General features: G+C 40.2%; 2 pseudogenes; both read left to right on the plus strand.

Moving 5' to 3' along the window:
• The window catches only part of LOC115305277, a 17,686-nt pseudogene extending 5,757 nt beyond the window's left edge, over positions 1–11,929 (plus strand).
• A 750-nt stretch (positions 11,930–12,679) lies between these two features.
• Positions 12,680–14,442, plus strand: LOC115305278 (annotated as a pseudogene).
• Positions 14,443–19,515: the final 5,073 nt, after the last annotated feature.

Consider the following 19,515-nt stretch of genomic DNA (forward strand, 5'->3'; position numbering starts at 1 on the left):
GTGCACAGCACAGTGTTTGTGGTGTACATGTCTGTGCACCAGTCATGTATGTAAACATATATCACATACCTGCCTCAGCACAGAAGACAGCGTGTCAGTCTCATAAACATATATCACATGGAGAAGGGTGTAGCTTTGGCATTGATTTTTTAATGTTTTATTTATTTTTGAGGGGTGGGGGAGTGAGTGATTATGAGTGGGGGTGGGGCAGAGAGAAGGAGAGAGGGGCACAGGAGATCTGAAGCTTGCTCTACACTGACAGCAGCCAGCCCAATTCAGGGCTCGAACTAAAAACCTGTGAGATCAAGACCTGAGCTGAAGTCAGAGGCTCAACCGGCTGAGCCACTCAGGTGCCTCTTGACCTTGAAGAACAGTGAAAAGAAAACCTTGGAAATACAATATTAGAAGTTTATATTTAATAGAAGAAAGGAAACATCAGGTCTGGCTATGAGTGTGAGGATTGTGGGGGTGCCTTTTAACTAGGTGTTGTATGGAAACCAATTTGACAAGAAATTATGTTAAAAATAATTACTTGAAAAAACTGTCATTTCCCACAAGGAGGGTAGAGGGTACTCACACTTAAATTATCTGGTGCAGTATAGTAGTCACAAAGAATGTAATTTAGGGCTTTATCATTCTTCAAGGGCAGTTTGAAGTATACTGGGTGAATCTGAGTAAGAGATGAGAGGATTGTTTAGATTACCAATTTTATGGACAAGGAGGATGGACAGGAGACTGGCCTCGGATATGCTATATTTGCAAAGCATAGGAACCTACTAGATAGAGGTCTAGAATGATAAGGTGCAAACTGTCTAAGTGACTTCATGTCAGTTAAATTGAACTGAGTGATAGGTTGGTGATCCCAAAATATCAGTAATCAATGATTTCTGTTGCAATTTCTTAGATTTTTTCCAAATTTGTATATAATTTCCTAAGTAAAGTCAGGCTCCTTAAAGGCTGCTTTGTCAGGGCTCCTGGGTGGCTCAGTCAGTTAGGCATCCAACTTTGGCTCAGGTCATGATCTCACAGTTCATGGGTTCGAGCCCTGCATCAGGCTCTGTGCTGGCAGCTAGCTCAGAGCCTGGAGCTTGTGTTCGGATTCTGTGTTTCCCTCTGCTCACACTGTCTCTGTCTCAAAAATAAAAAGTAAAACATTAAAAAAAAATTTTTTTAAAGAGGCTGCCTTGTAAATACTTTTGTTTCTGCAAGAGGATTTGGAGTTTTCTTCTTTAGAAATGACAACAGAAAGACAATTCTCTATCTTCTCTGTTGATTTTCTATGCAAATAGTATGTTCATAATACCCATATTCTTTTGTCAAGTCTACATTTCTTAATAAGTGTAAAAAATAATGAGGAGGGTAAAAAATGGACAAAGAAGTCTATAAAAATACCTAATGTCCACTGGTCTTCGTGCTTATTTCCATGGGTGATTAATATTTTTTCAAGATTTTAATGTTTTCTCAACTTATTTTTAAGAGGCAGAGACAGAGCATGAGGTGAAAGGGACAGAGAGAGGGAGACACAGAATTCGAAGCAGGCTCAAGGCTCTGACCTGTCAGCACAGATCTCAATGCGGGGATCAAACCCACAAACCTTGAGATCAAGACCTGAGCTGAAGTCGGATGGTTAACCAGCTGAGCCATGCAGATGCCCCGGATGATTAATAAGTATTAACAATACTCCAGGGCTTATCAAAGACATGGGTCACAATGGGAAACACAAAAGCTCATATTTAGCATCAAGAGGGTGTCATATTTGGCATCTAGGGATCTAGTATACTATATTCTACAAAAAGCCAAGCAAAAGGATATAAGCTAAAGTTGTGGGCAGGAATTACAATTATTTTAATCCCATATCTTGGAACTATTGGAGTGGGTATGGGGATGTTTTAGAATCTTTCTTCACAACTGGAAGGTTAATGTAGAGACATTTTGATCCTAGATTAGGTTTGGAGTTTAGCAGGACTTTGTTTAGATAGAACTTTGAGATTTAATGATCCCAGTACTTCTAGTCTGGCCTATCAATATGTAATTGGGAGGAAAGGGAAGACATCAGCAGAAGATTTCCTGGCCACAAAGATAAGCACTGGCTTAAGTACTCCTTAAATAGTCATGCCCTAGAGTCTTGACTCTTTGTGGAGGTAGGGTGCTGCAGTAGAGAAAACAAGGTCTTTCAAGTAACAAAGAACCAAGTTCAAATTCCAGTTCTTCTTTATACTGGCTATAGGAGCTTGGGACAATTGTCTAACCACTCAATCTGTAAAGTGGAATAATAATACTTATTTCACTGGGTTGTTATGGAAGTTAAATGAAATAACATCTATGCATTACTTGTAGCTCAACAACTTCTGGTTGTATTTCACCCCTCTCTCCATGTATCGCTAAATCTTACACATTTACCTCATACCCCTATTTGTCAGATACCATTTTTTTCCACCTCCAGCCTCTACACATGTTTCCCAGTGCCTTCAGTGTTCATAACTGTGTTAACATGAGCCAAGATTGTATTTTTTCCAAACATTTTTCTTGCTGACAATTCTGACTGTAAATCAAAGACAAGGGAGTTCTGTCTTCCTGCCCAATCCTCTGATCTAAAGTCCCTGATTCATGGCTAGATCATTCTGGGTGGGGTTTTGTTACAACCAAAAGTGATGGCAAGTTTGTTTATTAAGGGCATTCAGGGTATGAGAGTCCATAGCCTTTACTATTGTGATATTCTTGTTTTTCTCTGATTTTTCTTTGAAAACTATCAAACTTACAGAAAGTTGTAAGAATAGTATAATTAATACCCATTATCTTTCACCAAGATTGACCAGTTGTTAATAGTTTGCCACATTTGCTTCTTTTCTCCAATGTCTGTATGTGTGTGTACATGTGCTTGTATGTAAGATATATAATACATTCTCAAAGTTTACAAACTGTCAATTTTTTTAGGGTGAAATGTTTTTCCCTGATCCAGATGATCCAGCTGCAATCCCAGGTTTTGCATTGCATTTCATTGTCATGCCTCTTTATTCACCTTTAAATTGCAACAGTTCCTCATGCTGTCATTCCTGACATGGACAATTTTGAAAAGCATAGGCCAGTTGTTTCAGAGAAAGTCAAATTTCTGTAGAAATTTGCCTTCTAGACTGATCATTTTATCATTAGATTCTGCTTACACATTTTCCACAAAAATACTATATAAGAACATTGTTAACAACAATGAGTGCCATGTAGGCAGAGGACATGTCTTTTTCCTCCATGTTGTGTTGGTAGCATGAAACATTAGGACTGGCATTTAAGAGGTGCTTAACTATTTTTGAATGAGCAAATAAATGAATGACGTAAAATTTTCACAGCTACTTAGGTTTATGATTTTTCTACTCGAGAGGAGGAAGAGCAGCCATCTTCTATATCTGAGTTCCATTTTTATTACACATGTTTGAAGGCTTAAAGATAACCCAGAACACCTGTAATGATCCCACAGAGAAGGGAAATGAGATCGGGACTATGGTGTGAGGCAGACTGTGGAGTCTCTTTGCCCTGGGGGTGGATAGTGATCATCCTGAGTTGAGAGTAAATGATCAATAAGGTGGTTGTCAGCTGGTGAGAAATATAGCACACAGAACCTAGGAGAACATGGCCTGTTCCCTTGCTGAGAAAAATTAGTTATTGCATTTCCATAATAAACTTCCCTCTATACTATACTTCCCTCCTCCGCCCTTATTTGAATCATAAATATGTCATAGTGAAAATTGATTTCAGTCTCTCCTCTTTTCCCAGAATGGACAACCCCATAATTCTCTCCTTCTCCACCCTCTATCTCCTCCACTACCAATACACAAGTTTATATTTTCTACCATGTATAAATGGTGGTTGGGCAGCCATTCTCTCCAGATTATTTGTTGTTGACAAACTGTATAATTAGTTAGGCTTCTCATTGGGATGTAGAAGCTTTCATCCCTGTGGTCCAGAGCAAGTGAGGTCTTGAGAGGTGCTATTTGCCCCTCTAAAATATGTTTTCAGGTTTCTCTTTGGGGCCTTCTTTCTCTCCAGCTCTGAGCTGGAGCATTGTGACAGTCCTTTCTGAGGCATCTAGGGCTTAGACCTGGATCCATTATTTAATTCTGCACAGCTTATGAATACACATGGCTCCTGTCCCTTTTCTGAGAGTCTTCCTACCTCTATCTTTGCAGTTCTTAATTTCACCATGCCTTTTATCTCTTGATTATCCACAGTAATGGTAGGAATAGCCTGAAATAGTGAATGATACTAAAATGATTTTTGTGTGATATTTAAGTGATGGAGTCCTGCCTAGAGATAACCCAGAAAGTGAACAGCTTCAGTGAAAGCAATCCACCATCTTACTCCACCATGGGTGGTTGTATGACATCTCTGCTTTGGCATCTAAGAGGGAGCAGATGCAAAAACACAGCTTATTCAGCCTTCATTGTGTTGTCAGAAGCACCAAACATCTATTGAGAATGCTGCATAACTTGTCTCCATGCCTTGTTTTAAAACTCTAGAGGCAGCTTTTTCTTAGTTTGAGAACCCAATACTTGGTTTCACATGCTGCCTACTGATTTTCATGTTCTGTGAGCTCTCAGTTCCCATCACACCCAGAATAACTACCAAAGTCCTCACAGTGACTCTCAGACCCTACATGAAGGATCTGGCTTCCTACTTTCTCTCTGATCGCATCCCCTACTGCTTCCTCCTCACTTACTCTATCCTGGCCCCACAGGCCTCCTTATTTTTCCTTAAAATATCCAGTTAGTACCACTTCATGTCCATTAGGATGGCTACTATCAAGTCTACCACCATACCACCCTGAACACGCCTGATCTCGGCTGATCTCTGAAGCTAAGCAGAGTCAGGCCTGGTTAGTACTTGGATGAGAGGATGGCTACTATCAAAATCAAAACACAAAACAAAACAAAAGAATAATGAGATAATGAGTGTTAGGGAAGACGTGGAGAAATCAGGATGCTTGTGCATTACTGGTAAGAATGTAAAATGGAGTAGCCACTGTGGAAAACAGTATGGTCATTTCTCAGAAAATTACATATACAATTACCATATGATCCAGCTATCCCTCTTCTGAGTATCTGTCCCAAGGAATTGAAAGCAGGGACTTAAAAATATATTTGTACACCCATATGCATAACAGCATTGTTCTCAACAATTAAAGGTAAAACAACTCACATGTCCATCAGTGGATGGATAAATAAACAAGATGTGGGATATACACACAATGGAATATTATTTAGCCTCAAGAGGAATGACATTCTACATGAACTAAAACATGAAGATATTATGCTAAATTAAATAAGCTGGTCACAAAAGAGCAATATTCTATGATTCCACTTATAGGACATACCTGGAGTAGTCAAACTCACAGAGACAGAAAGTAGAATGTTGGTTGCTAAGGGCTGCAGGGAGGAAAAAATGGGAAGTTATTGTGTAATGAATACAAAGTTTCAGATGAGAAAGAAGAACAGGTTCTGGTCATGATGGTGGTGATGGTTGCACAACAGTGTGAAGGTGAAGCTGTCTTGGACCACCCGTTTTAAACTCACAACACCCACTCAGCATATCCTAACATTTTCTTGTTTTCCTTTTCTCTGCAGCACTGATTCCATATCCAACACAAAATATATTTATATTACTCATCTGTTTATTGTTTGCTTCCTACTACAGGAATGTAAGCAATTTGAGGTGAAAGATTCTTGTGTTTTAAGGAAGATGAGAGAATTTATTTGGAATCAGAAAGAAGCTGAGCTTGGATACACCAGGATTGATATAATTTCTGGAGATGTTGCATTAAAAGTCCACTTCTCTGAAACTTTGAGAACTTGAAAATGATTATTTAACATCCTCATTAGCCTTCCTCTCAAATCTTTATCAAAGCAACTGGTATCCAAACTCTCTTTGTATCTACTCGGAGAAGCCACAAGGCCAAGTTCCTGCTTGGCAGGAGTGTTAACATGCAACCACAGGAACCAGTGGAACTTACTGCCTTGGAAAAATGTTCTGAAAAGGAAATGTACAGAGTGAGGGCAGTACCCTTCTAGAGACAGAGTAATAAACACAATGACCTCCAGGACAAAGGAGAGGAGAGTGGGTAAGGCTAGCTGGAAAAGCAAGAGAGCCTTAGTTTACTGAGTAAATACTGGCTTTGATAGGGGTTTTTCTGGGAGACATGGGATGGAACTTTGACACCTCTTTTGGGGGAAGACTGCTAATGAAACTGAGATTCACAGACCCAGGGCCCTCAAAAGAAATATTTTAAGGAAACACTCTTGGAATACATGATGCATGTTCTAGTCTCCTGTTTCTACCTGGAATTGGCTCTTTCTCTCTTTCCAATGGAAAATAAAATTCTACTTCTAAGAATCTCAAGATATACTATTCAACCAATACATCAATATATTAATTTTATCTGTCAAATTCCTCTTATAGTTGCTTGGTACAATTATGAGTAGATCCTTGTCCTGGGTAGTAAGAGTTGAAGGTGGGTCCTGACACTGCTCTCTGGAAACTTTGGGACTGTAAAGGAATTTAAGTGACACACTCAGGACACTGGCAGGCATAAATGGAAAATTAATTTTAGCTGAGCATCATGATGGGCTGTAAGTGCTGGTGGGAAGGGGTAGAAGGTTAGAGATGGGGATCAGTCAGGATGGCTTAGGAAAGGCTTCCTAGACACAAAAAGAAAGGCTGTGGATAGGGGTTGAGAAGAGTTAGGGCATCAAGACTGGACAGAAAGGAATGAGGAGAGCATTCCTGGCAGGGCAGGCACTTACTCAGGCCAAAGGCATATCCCAGGAAAGGTAAGAATGTGAGGAGCTGAGTTAGGAAGGAGGTGATGGGCCTGAGGGTAGGGGGAGAATTAGGGTAGGGCTCTGACAGCTGGGTCAGAGAGTCTGGACTGAATATAAACTATTGGAATAATCATAGATTAATGCAGAGATAGACGGCATTTCTGAACCTGTTGTTTGAGGACAATGCTTCTCTTTGCTGTCATAGGCTGGATTTGTTGTAATCTCTCTCAGGATTCCCAACAATGGGTTTGTTTTCTCTGTTTTTTCCTGAATTTTCTTGTTCTGCATGCTTCTGTTTAAGTCATAAAACATGATTATTTAATTCCAAGATACTCTGTTCTTTGGGTTGTTTCTCTGGTAACTTCATACTTTGTCTGTAGACAACTGTTCCTCGCCTTCAATAAAAGTGGGAAGAGCACAAGGACCACCCTGCACAACACACTTGAAGGAAATAGAAATAATCAAAATCATTACCCCTCTCCACCCTTCCATTCTTCTGGGATTCCTGCTCATGGTCCATGGATGGACTTCAGAAGAGTATAGGACATTCTTTTGAGATGACCAACCTCAGAGGGGTCTGTGATTCAACAAATGTCAAGAACCACTGTTGAGTCTTTGTTGGGAGATTGGTGACTGGAGATGCTTCCCCAGAGAGAGAAACATGGTACAGGCATCCTTAGTGTCCAGTAAGGAGCCTCCAGAGACAGTGGAAGGAGCTGGTGGAGAAAGAGGAGTTGGAAAAAGGGAAAAGGATTTAAGGGAACTGGTAGGAAGAGTGCCCAATTTCCCTTGTTCTCCACCCTCTTTGTAGCAGGCGTTTCTTCTCTGTATTCTCCATGTCCTAATGATTACAGGATCCAGTTGCCCTTCATTTAAAATCTATTGAGTGCCCACCATTTTCAGGCTCTGAACCAGGTCCTCTCACAACATTACCTCATGCAATTCCTTTGTTCGACCTGAAGTGCACAGAGTAGAGTCAACCCCTCCCTCAGTCATGGACTGCTAACACCATCTCTCCCTATCAGGCCCTGTATCAATGCATTTTGTTTTCCCCTTTTATCCTGATCTCTAATCTCATTTCCTCTCCTCACTGGAGATACTTGTTTTAGTGTATTTAATGATGCTCCTCCAATCCATGCTCTATATGTGTATTTAGATACATTCATCCACTCAAAAATTCAGTGTTGACTATGTGTCAGGCACAGTTGTAAGTGCAGAGAATAATAAGCCAGAAGAAAAATAATAAAAACAAAACAATCCTTCTTTCATGGAGCTTACATTCTTTTGCAGTGAGATAAATTATGAACAAATAAGTAGGTGAAACTTACAGTATGTTAAATAGGGTTAAGTACTGAGGGGGAAAAAGCACTGGGGTAAGGTACATTGTGCAGGTTTTTTTTTTAATGTGATGATTAAGGAAAGCATTGCTATGCAGTTTTGTGATATTTCATGAAATGCCATTAGGGAAGCAACCATGTGGATATCTGGGCCAGAAGTGGTGCAGTATAGGGGATAGCCAGTGCCTGGTATGTTAGAAGGCCAGTGGTCTGAAAAAGAAGGGGAAGAGAGAAAAACAGAGGCAGAGAATTAGCTGGGTCAGTGACACATACTATAGAACTTTGTAGGCCATTGTAAGTGCACACTTTGTCTCCCACTCTAAATAGAAAGGGAAACCAGTGAAAAGTTTAGAGCAGAGAAATAATGTGACATTTTAAACAGATATATGTATCCTTGACAAATAAACACATTTTTTGGCTGTTCTTTAAATTTTCATAAGTGATATTGTGTTATAAACCACATCCTGCTTTTACTTTTGCTTCCTAACATTGCTTTTAGATCTACCCATGTTGCTGTATGTAAATCTACTGTATGATTTCTGACTGCTATGTAGTATTTCATTTTGCATATACAGCACATTTTACTTATATATTCATCTAGTAACAGACACTGGCATAGCTTCCAACTTCTTGCTCACAGAAACAGTCCTGCAATGAACATGCTCATATGGGCTTCCTTATGGACTCAGGAGAGAATTTCCTTTGGGTGTTTGCTTTGTAGAGGGATTGTGGAGTAGGGGGGTGTACATTCTTAATTCCACTAAGATTGTGTTTCAAGACAGTGGCCCCAGTTACACACCAACCCTGCAGTACATGATAGTTTGTATCTTCTCTTGAATTCTCATGTTGATCCAGAAAGGGAAATGAAGTAAGATTCTTTGTGGATGAGGAAATCAAGGGTTAGAGTGATTAAGCAGATGAGATTACATAGTCAAGCAGAAGTAAAAGGGCTCAAATCTAAAGATTTGATATAATGTTAATTGCTCTTACTTCTATAGTACTCAGCACTGCCTCTTCCAGAAATGAGATGAGGCATCTGTAACCAAGGATATTATTGTTGTTGTTTTTGTTATTGTTATATTCAACTCCTGCATTTTTTGATGCCTGGTATAACTCAGTAAGCCTAGAACCTCCACGTGTTTAGCACCAGCACATATGAGGGTGTCTAATTAGAGTCCTTTGAGTTTCAAGGCAAAATATGTAGACCAAAACTTTTAATTGTTTCATGATGGCTAGCACACATGCTTGAGTTGTATTGGATGATTTTGAGGCTAGACATTTATAAAGACTAATTTATTTTCAAAGTTTGGAAACTCTGGGTCAGATTTCAATATTAAACATTAGGTCAATTATATTTTGTACATATTGCTTGCTAGGCATTGCAGGCATCATTCACTCCTTACAGTGAACCTACAGGTATTTACTTTCACTCTCATTTGTGTGTAGTGGAAACTAAGCCCTTAGGAAGTGAACTACTTTGTCCAGAATCATCTGGTAGGAGTTGAGTTATAATTTGAACCTGAACTGTCTACCTGCAGAGCCTTTACTCCTAACTACCAAACTGTGCTGCCTTCCTGTGTAGGAAGCTTTTACAATCTCTTTCCTTTGAAATGGAGGACAATTTCTTTTCATTTGGGGTGGTTTAGAGAAGTCATGGAAAGTACAGGGCTAACTGGACAAGAATCTTCAGAGGGAGAGGATCTGGCATTTGATGATGGCCCAGGTATCTTCATTATGCTTCCCTCTGTCTCCCAAAGTGGGAATTTTTGCCTGGGGACATGCTACCTAGATGATAGTACCTGAGTGTGATGCCTTCAAAAAAGTAGAGCATGGGTGGTTGGTTGCCTGTAACCAAAGACAGCCTTTTAACCCAAGGCAGACTGGTAGTTTTAAGCAAGTGTCCTCAAAGGCAAACAATTTTTTACCACCTATGTGTGGCTTATACCTGCCGTGAACAATGGGCAGTCAAGGTTTTATCACAGGTGGTATTCCCTTCACACTTTTCATTTTTATTGACTTCATCAAGGAAGGTATAATTTATATATTTACCTGAGCCAGATTTATAAAGGTTGCCTGGCTGCAAAGTATGTATCTCAAAGTCAAGTAAATAGGTATTCTGGATTATGTGCTCTGTCAGGTTTCTCTTCTCAGTTTGTGCATTTGTTCAACAAATATTTATTAAGCAACTAACTCACAGTCTATTGGAGGAAATAGCAGCTGAGCTGGAATCTGATACATTAGGATAAATGGCACATGGGCAAAGCCCAGGTGCTATGAGAGCACACAGGAAGGGCAGCATAAGGATCAAGGGAGGTTCCTGGGGAAGATTTTTGAGCTTGGAACTGAAAGTGAATTGGGGGATAGTACATGAAGGAACAAGAGGGCATTAGAGGCAAGGGAAAGGGGTGGGTGCAAAATTTTGCAGCTGTAATAGGAACTGGGAAAAGTGTGGGGCTGGAGGAATAAGTACAGGTCAGATGATGAAGGAAGGAAAGACTATGAAGGAAGCTCAGCGGGGAAGGAGGGAAGGGATTGAAGCTTGGACATGGGTGGAGACACATCAATCATATTCATAGTGTAGAAAGTTCCTTGAGTTAACTGACCTTCCTTATCCAGCTCAGGTGCTTGTTGGTATAACATTGGAATTGTTTAATGACAACGAGTCTAGATGGATTTGTAGACAGAAGGTGTGACACATAATCCAAGGGGTTCTCTTGATCATCTGTAGAGAAGATTGTTTGAAATTTGACTTGATCTTTCTGTGTTTTGAAACCTCTGACAACACTTCCTAAAATTCTCGCAAAATCAAAGTCAGAGGGGTGCCTGGGTAGCTCAGTCGATGCCACATACATCTCTTCATTTCAGTTCAGGTTGTAATCCCAGTGCTGCTCTGGGCTCCCTGCTGAACATGGAGTCTGCTTAAGATTCCCCTTTTCTCTCTCTCTGCCCCTCTCCCTTGCTCCTGCTCTCTCTTTCTAAAAAGTAAAAATAAATAAAACTATAAATAAGTAAATATAAATAAATAAAACCCAAGGCCTGAGTAGGGAAGAGAATGGAGGCTGCATTACTGTGTTTTCTCTCCACTCTCTCCACTAGTTATTTCCAGGGCATTCCTCTGAATTATCTATTTAAAACCTTTTCCTCTTGAGAAGGGGGCCGTCTGAATAGCAGCTGGGGTGGGGGGAAGAAAACACCTGCAGGATTTGTTCATTAAGAAAACATATTTGATATATTCAGACAATACTTTAAACCAGTTAAAAATAACTCCTTGTGAAAAATTAATAGGCTGTTACAAGTGAGTGTTTTGATACAAGCTCACAGAACAGGGAAGATTCTCAGACTGCTGGCAGCTGACATCACAGATGGTGCAGGGTGTTTATAGAGCACAGTGTGGTTAGTGAGGAGAATTTCTGCAGACGTGAGCTCATCTTCTCTCCTGGAACCCGGAGAGGGAGGAGACAGAGGAATTATTTTGGTTGTGAGGTAGTGAGCTAAGTGACTTACGTCTTTCCTCTCTACACATCAATCTCTCATAACTGTGGACACAAAAACTGTAGTGAATTTTTATCTGGTTGCTTTGGGTGCGGTTCATTGAATGTCAGAATTCACAAAATGGCCTTTCTGGCTCTTCTCCCTTCTTAGTAATGGACCCTTGGTTAGCTGCTTCACCCATTTCTCCAGTGTTTCCTCACCAAACAGCCTGTTCCTCTCCTTCTTGCAGGTAGTTATGAAGACCCTGCCTCTTTCTTCTTCTTCCACTCTTCTCACAGCCCCCTGGTGGCCTAGATAAGTAAAAGGAAGGGTTGGACTGTACATTCTTTGCCATCAGTACAGCTAAATAGTGGTGCACAATGAAAATAAAGGGGCCCAAAGTGACATGTGACCTTGGCTATCTGATTTGGAGCCTAAGGATTTTAAGACCATGGGACCAATATTATATTTTAAACTCAGATGATATTTCAAAAATGGTTCTGTAATTGCAATAATTCCCTCCATTCTATGACTTAATATGTCATAACTCATGCCTAAGCACCACACAAACATCTCGTGTGTGAATTATCACACAATAAATTCATGCCTTGTTGTGTTTTACCGCTTAATCAGTATATGAAGCTACACGAATTTGACAAACCAAAATGGGATTATGTCATGTATTATGTAAAAGAGGAGAATGTTGGGAGATATTTGGCAATGTTTCTGGGTGGAACACAAGGTTAATTTTTCTATGATGTCCTTTTGTGTCGGTTTCTGTGATATTTGGGCTGTAACAAATGACATGTGACTTCTGAGCTTTGGTTTGTTAGTTAAACACCATTATTCAGTAAATATGTGTTGTTTACCATATCTCAGGCATTCTGGAGGGATAGCACATAGCCGAAGAAATGTGAATCAGCATCACTGAAGTCTGAGCAACCAATTGCAACATCCCCAACTCAATTCAGCTTAACTCAGCATCACAGAACCTATCTGAGACTTACAACTCCCTGCACTTGTCACAGCTCTCTGATCCTAAAATCCACTTCCATTCTAGCTAGAATGTTTTGTCAAGCCCTTCACAGATTTGGTCAAAAGTTGGTACACAGACATACAGTGGAGCAACCTACGGATGAGACTGCCAAAAGCCTGAACACTCTGGATTTAGTGGCCCTGGGTGTGAACTACACAGTGGATATAAGTGTGTATTTCCGACTTGGTGAGATGGCTAGAAATAAAGCAGGACCATCAATTGCGATCTGCTTTTTGGTGTCTGGCCTAACTTCAGTATTGGCCGGTCTGAGCTATGCAGAGACTAGTTCCCAAGTTCCATATTCTGGTTCTTCATATCTCTACAGCTTTGTCACCATAGGCGAACTTGGGGCTTTCATCACTGGCTGGGTCCTCATCTTCATAAATGTTGCCTATGTAAGCATCGTGATACAAGCCTGGATCTTCGTTTTTGACAGTTTTTTTGGAAACCAGATCTTTCAGATGCTGTATGACAGCATCTCACAAAATGTTTCCCGTGTCTTTGCAGAAATGCTAGGCTTCTTTGTTGTGTTCCTGGTGTTCTTTTTCATGGAATTGCTGACTCGGAACATTAGGCAGATTCCCCTGGTAACCAAAGGGTCCACATTGGTGAAAATTTTGGTTCTTGGATTTGTCATCATTGCTGGCTTCATTAAGGGAGACCTGCACAACTGGAGCCTCACAGAAGAGGACTACAAAATGGCTGAACTCAATGAAACCTCTAGCTTGGGCCCTCTGGGCTCTGGAGGATTTGTGCCTTTTGGCTTTGAAGGGATTCTCCAGGGAGCAGCTACCTGTATCTATGCATTTTGGGGTTTCACCATATTATTACCAGAGTTGGGGAAGCCCAGGATCCCCAGCGTTCCATTTTCATGGGCATTGTGATTACACTGTTCATATGCTTTATCTTGTATTTTGGTGTCTCTGTGGCACTTACACTTATGTTGCCTTACTACCAGCTTCATCTTGGGAACTCTGTGCCAGAAGCATTTCTCCATATTGGCTGGATCCCTGCCTACTATGTTGTAGCTTTTGGATTCCTTTGTATTGTTTTTGAAGACATCTTTGACTTTATGTTCCTCACACAACGGGTGATACGTGAGATGGCACCAGAAGACCTCCTGTTCCCTGTCCTTGCCAGGATCCAAGCGTACACATACACCCCCATCGTGGTCACTGTGATCTTTGGCATTGTTGCAGCAATCATGTCATTCTTCTTTGGACTCACTGATTTTCTGGACCTCATGTCATTTGGGACCCTGATAGTTTTCTCTCTGATGATTTTTGGTATTCTCATTGTCAGGTATCAACCTGAGATGCATAATGGGGGAAATGAAGCAGAGGTGCAGGAGAATGAACCTGAAACAGAGCAGCTAACTCTACAAGGACTACTTTTTCCAGGCAGCCCCACCCCCACTCCACTCTCTGGCAGGGTTGTCTATGTTTGCGTCTCACTGCTTGTGATCCTGCTCACTCTTCTTTGCTTGGTGCTAGCACAGTGGCCAGTTCTGCTTTCTGGAGACCCAGTGTGGATTTCAATGGCTGTGCTGCTCCTGGTGCTCATCACTGGGATCACTGGGGTCATCTGGAGACAGCCACAGATTCCCAGTTCCCTTCCTTTTAAGGTCCCTGTTCTGCCTCTCCTCCCACTACTTAGCATCTTTGTGAATGTTTACCTTATGATGCAGATGACAGCTGGCACTTGGGCCCGATATGGTGTCTGGATGCTGATTGGGTTTGCTATCTACTTTGGCTATGGGATCCAACATAGCCTGGTCAATAACCCCACTTAAGACAAAACTGTGGACCTTGAACTCAACAGTGTCAGTACATATTTGGTTTGACATCATTACACCCGAATGCAGCCTGGTCTTCTTGTACAATAATGGAAAGTATTCTTGAGTGTAGGGAAAGTTAGGCTTCCCATGAGATGTTAGTGGAGGAACACTTGTAGTGCTTTGTATTTATTGTGTAGTGAAGGATGTGTTTGTGCTTTTTCTCCTTTTTAAAAATTTATTTGCCTACTTTTTAATTGTGTCTGTAACTGTTTATGGGCTTTTAAAAAGTTCTTCTTAAAAGAGCCAGAGAATTGGTGACTGAGTGGCTTAGTCAGTTGAATGTCTGACACTCGATTTCAGCTCAGGTCATGATCTCACAGTTCAAGTCCCACATTAAGCTCTGCACTGACAGCAAAGAACCTGCTTAGAGTTCTCTTTCTCTCCCTCTCTCTCTGCCTCTCCCTCACTTGTGCACGTGCTCTCTTTCTCTCTCTCAAAATAAATAGCTAAAAAACATTTTAAAAAGCTAGAAAAATTTTTTTGTTTTCTTTTGGTTAATAGCCAATAGTGGAAATACTGGACCATATTAAAGTTCTATTTTTAATTTTCTGAAGAACTTCCATAGTGATTTCCATAGTGTCTGCACAAATTTACATTCCCACCCACTAAGCATGAGGGTTCCTTTTTCTCTACCTTCTCACCAATACCTGTTATTTCTTGTCTTTTTTTTTATCTTAACCATTATGATAGGTGTAAAGTGATACTTCATTGTAATTATAATTTACATTTTCCTGATGATTAGTGATGCTGAACATCTTTTCATGTGTCTGTTGCCCATTTGGTATGTCTTCTTTAGAGAAATGTTTATTCAGGTCTTCTGCTCATTTTGTAGTGTTTATTCATTTTTTGGCATTGAGTTATACAAGGTCTTTATTTAATTTGCATATTAACCCCTTATTAGATATATCATTTGTAATATCTTCTCCCATTTGGCAGACTGTCTTTTTGTTTTGTTGATGGTTTCCTTTTCTGTGCAAAAGTTTTTATTTATATGAATTCAAAAAGATATATGCACTCCTATTTTTATTATAGCATTATTTAAAATAGCCATGATATGGAAGCAAACCAGGTATCCACTGATGATGAAGGATGAAGAAGTTGTCGTGTGTGTATGTGTATGTATGTGTGTGTGAGTATGTTATATAATCAGCAATAAAAAATAATGAAACCTTGCCATTTGTAATGCTATTTGGATGGACCTAGATGTTATAATGTTAAGTGGAATATGTTAGAGAAAGACAAATATCATATGATTTCACTCATATGTATACTTAAGAAATAAAGCAAACAGAAAAAGGTACAAGTAAAAAACCATCTCATATTCTTATTTATTTTTTATTTTAGAGAGAGTGCAAGTGCTGGTGAGAGAGAGATTCTTTTTTAAAAATGTTTATTTATTTGTTTTTGAGTGTTTTTGAGAGAGAGAAAGTGGAGGAGGGGAATAGAGAGTAAGAGAGAGAAAGAATATCAAGCAGGCTCCACACTCTGCATGCAGCCCAACACAGGGCTTGAACTCAAAATTCTGGGATCATGATGTGAGCCAAAATGAAGAGTTGGATGCTCAATCTACTGAGCTACCTAGGTGCCCCAGCCACCACAGATTCTTAAATATAAGGAATAAACTGGTGGTTGCCAAATGGGGGATAGATGAAATAGATAAAAGGAATTAACACATTTATCTTCATTAGCTCTAGGATATGTATAGAATTGTTGAATCATTATATTATACATCTGAGAAAAAGATAACACTGTATGTTAATTTTACTTCAATAAAATGAACTAGGAAAAGACCAAAAAATGATAAAATATGATCACTGCTTTAAGGAGCTTATATTCTAATATAAGGGGTAAAGCATAGCTGTAACACAAAGTAAAAAGTATTGGCATAAGTAGTAGGGAAAAATGTGTCTTCGAAATTCAGAGTGGAGGATGATCATTTGTGGTTGACACAGTAGTGAGAGTTGATTGGTGAAATCAGAAGACTTTGTAGAAGAATGTCATTTGAGTTCGCTCTCTCCAAGCACAAATAAGATTTTCTAGGAGCACCTGGGTGGCTCAGTCAGTTAAGCATCTGACTTCAGCTCAGGTCATGATCTCACGGTTTGTGGGAAGGAGCCCCGCATTGGGCTCTATTCTGGCAGCTGAAAGCCTGGAGCCTGTTCCAGATTCTTCTCTCTCTCTCTCTCTCTCTCTCTCTCTCTCTCTCTCTCTCTCTCTCTCTGTCTCTATCTCTCTCTGTCTCTGTCTCTCTCTCTCTCTCCCCCTACCCCACTCATGATCTGTCTCTCTGTCTCAAAAATAAATATTAAAAAAAAAAAGAGTTTCTACATATGGGTGGCAGGGAGAGATTCTAGGCAAAGAGAGTCACACTAGCAAAAGCACAGGAAAATGAAGCAGTATTTAGAACACAGTGGGCAGGTTGTGCAGCTTGAGCCTTGGCTATGTGAGAGTGGATTGGAGACAGAGATTTCCTCTGAGCATGAAGCACTTTGGCTTTGAACCCACCGCCCATGCTGAAAATCCCTTGAGTTGGTTCTTCTACTTGGACATATCTGCATTCTTGGTCTTAAAGCCTTCTCTACTGTTGTCTGCTTTGGTGCACCTGCTCAGAAAATGTACAGCTGAGAACCAAGTGTCTTGGGTTCTGGTCTTTTTTCCACCACTAACTAGCAATGTGACATTGAACAAGCCATTCCTTTCCTTCAATACCCTGCTTATTTATCTGTAACATAAGAAGTCACAACTGATCATTTCTAAACAATTCTAGAATTTCTTCTGGTTCTTCTGTCCTGTTGTTCTCTCCACTAGGTCTCTCTACTACATGCGATCTGAACCTACATCCTGACTACTTTTCACACAATCCGTTATTAGAGCTATAGAGGCCTAAAAAAATAACCCCCTTTCCCATTCCTTTGTTTGGAATCAATTGATAATCAAGTCAGAGACATAGGTAATCAAACCACCTGCTTTAGACAGGCAACTTAATTGGCATGCTAGCCCTTCATCACTCAGACAGATTAACATACTTTTCATCATAAGTATGCTGAGCAACTCCTGCCTTCCAATGCAGGAGAGAGTTTACATTTATTAGATTTTCGTGTATGAGCAAGTTGGTAAGCGTATGCCCTGTGGGCAAGTTGGTTCTACATAAAAAAAGAAAACCAGTAAAATAGTGGAAGGGGCTGAGATGACCATGCTCACTGCTTTCTTTTTAACTCACTGAGCAAAGTCACAGTGAGAGACAGTATGGAAGAGGCCAAGAATATTACTCTGCTGAGTAGTGCTAAAACCTTAGCAGTGTCACAACACCTGGAACACTTGTGAAAACACAGGTATTTGGGCCCACTCCCAGTGTTTAGAATTTGTAGGTCTGTGTAGGCCCCAGGACTTCTAACAAGTTCCTACGTGATGCTGTTCCTGCTGCTCCAAGGACCACAACTTGAAAACCAAAGCTCCCACTGAAACCCCTCCATATCTAAAGATGAAGTGAGGGAAACACAGGTACTCTTTGAACACTTACCTTTATTTAATTTACATTACATTACATTTACATTACATTACATTACATTTACATTAATATACCATCATTATTCCTTTTACAGGGGGAAATCATAATGAATAGTTTCGCAATGTATATGTATATCAAATCATCCCAATTTACACATTACATATCTTAAAATGTTATATGTTAATTAAATCTGAATAAAGCTGAAATAAAAAATAAAATACCACAGATATTGTGTGTCTTTCTTTTTTTCTTTATTTTTTTCCCTGAAAGTATAGATCTTTGGTAAGGAATGTATTTTATCATGGACCTAAGCATCCAGCTGGAGGCCAGAAACATAGGGGCATTTAATAATTCATGTTAAATTGAATTGAGCCTGACACATTTCTTTTGGCACAGAAAGTTCTCCTTCCTTCCAAGATAGCGTGTGCTACTCCTTTAAAACTATCTTATGGGAGATTTCCTTAACAGTATTTTTGCTCCATCCAGTACTATATCTAGAACTGTATCTAAATCTGTACCCAGCATTTAGAACTATACAGAGGCACTTGTAGTTTTGACTTTCTGCTGCTATGCCTGAGTTCTGGTGACTGTTCTATCTGTTTCATCACAGTGGAATCTTGCTCAGGGCAAGGAGTAGGTCTTCCCCTCCTCTAGACCCAACAGTAAGGACAGTGTTTTTCATTCAAAGAACAACAGGTACAGTACAACCCTAGGAAAGGACAATGCCTGGCATGAACCTGCCCTGGTGCTGCACCATCCATTTCCATGGGATGTGGGAAGGGGCTGGAGGCAGCAAAATTGTAAGAAGGCCCGACCTATGCTACCTGATTCCGAGGAACCCCTGAAGAAGAGACTGGCTGTAGCATGAGCACAAGAGGCATCTTTGTTGAAGCAGTCAGAGTTTGAAGGCTGGCATACAAGGGACAGTGGTTTTCTATTGTATATGTATATGGGGCCTGCCCTGGGAGAGTGAGAGATAAGAAATTGCTTTCTTACTTACAGAATTTCCAATTTCCTACTCGACGCATCCCCAAAGGCAAGGGAAATGAGAGAAAAAATGAACTATTGGGACCTCATCAAGATTTAACGCTTCTGCACTGCAAAGGAAACAATCAAGAAAACTAATAGGCAACTGACAGAATGGAAAAAGATAGTTGCAAATGACATATCAGATAAAGGGCTAGTATCCAAAATCTACAAGGAACTCACCAAACTTCACAACCACAAAACAAATAAACCAGTGAAGAAATGGGCAGAAAAGATGAACAGACACTTCTCCAAAGAGGACATCCAGATGGCCTACAGGCACATGAAACGATGCTCAACATCATTCATCATCAGGGAGACACAAATCAAAACCACACTGATATACCACCTCACGCCAGTCAGAGTGGCTAAAATGAACAAATCAAGAGACTATAGATGCTGGCAAGGGTGTGGAGAGACAGGCACCCTCCTACACTGTTAGTGGGAATGTAAACTGGTGCAGCCGCTCTGGAAAACAGTGTGGAGGTTCCTCA

This window comes from Suricata suricatta, chromosome 10 (genome assembly GCF_006229205.1).
Source record: "Suricata suricatta isolate VVHF042 chromosome 10, meerkat_22Aug2017_6uvM2_HiC, whole genome shotgun sequence".
Taxonomy (NCBI): Eukaryota; Metazoa; Chordata; class Mammalia; order Carnivora; family Herpestidae; genus Suricata; species Suricata suricatta.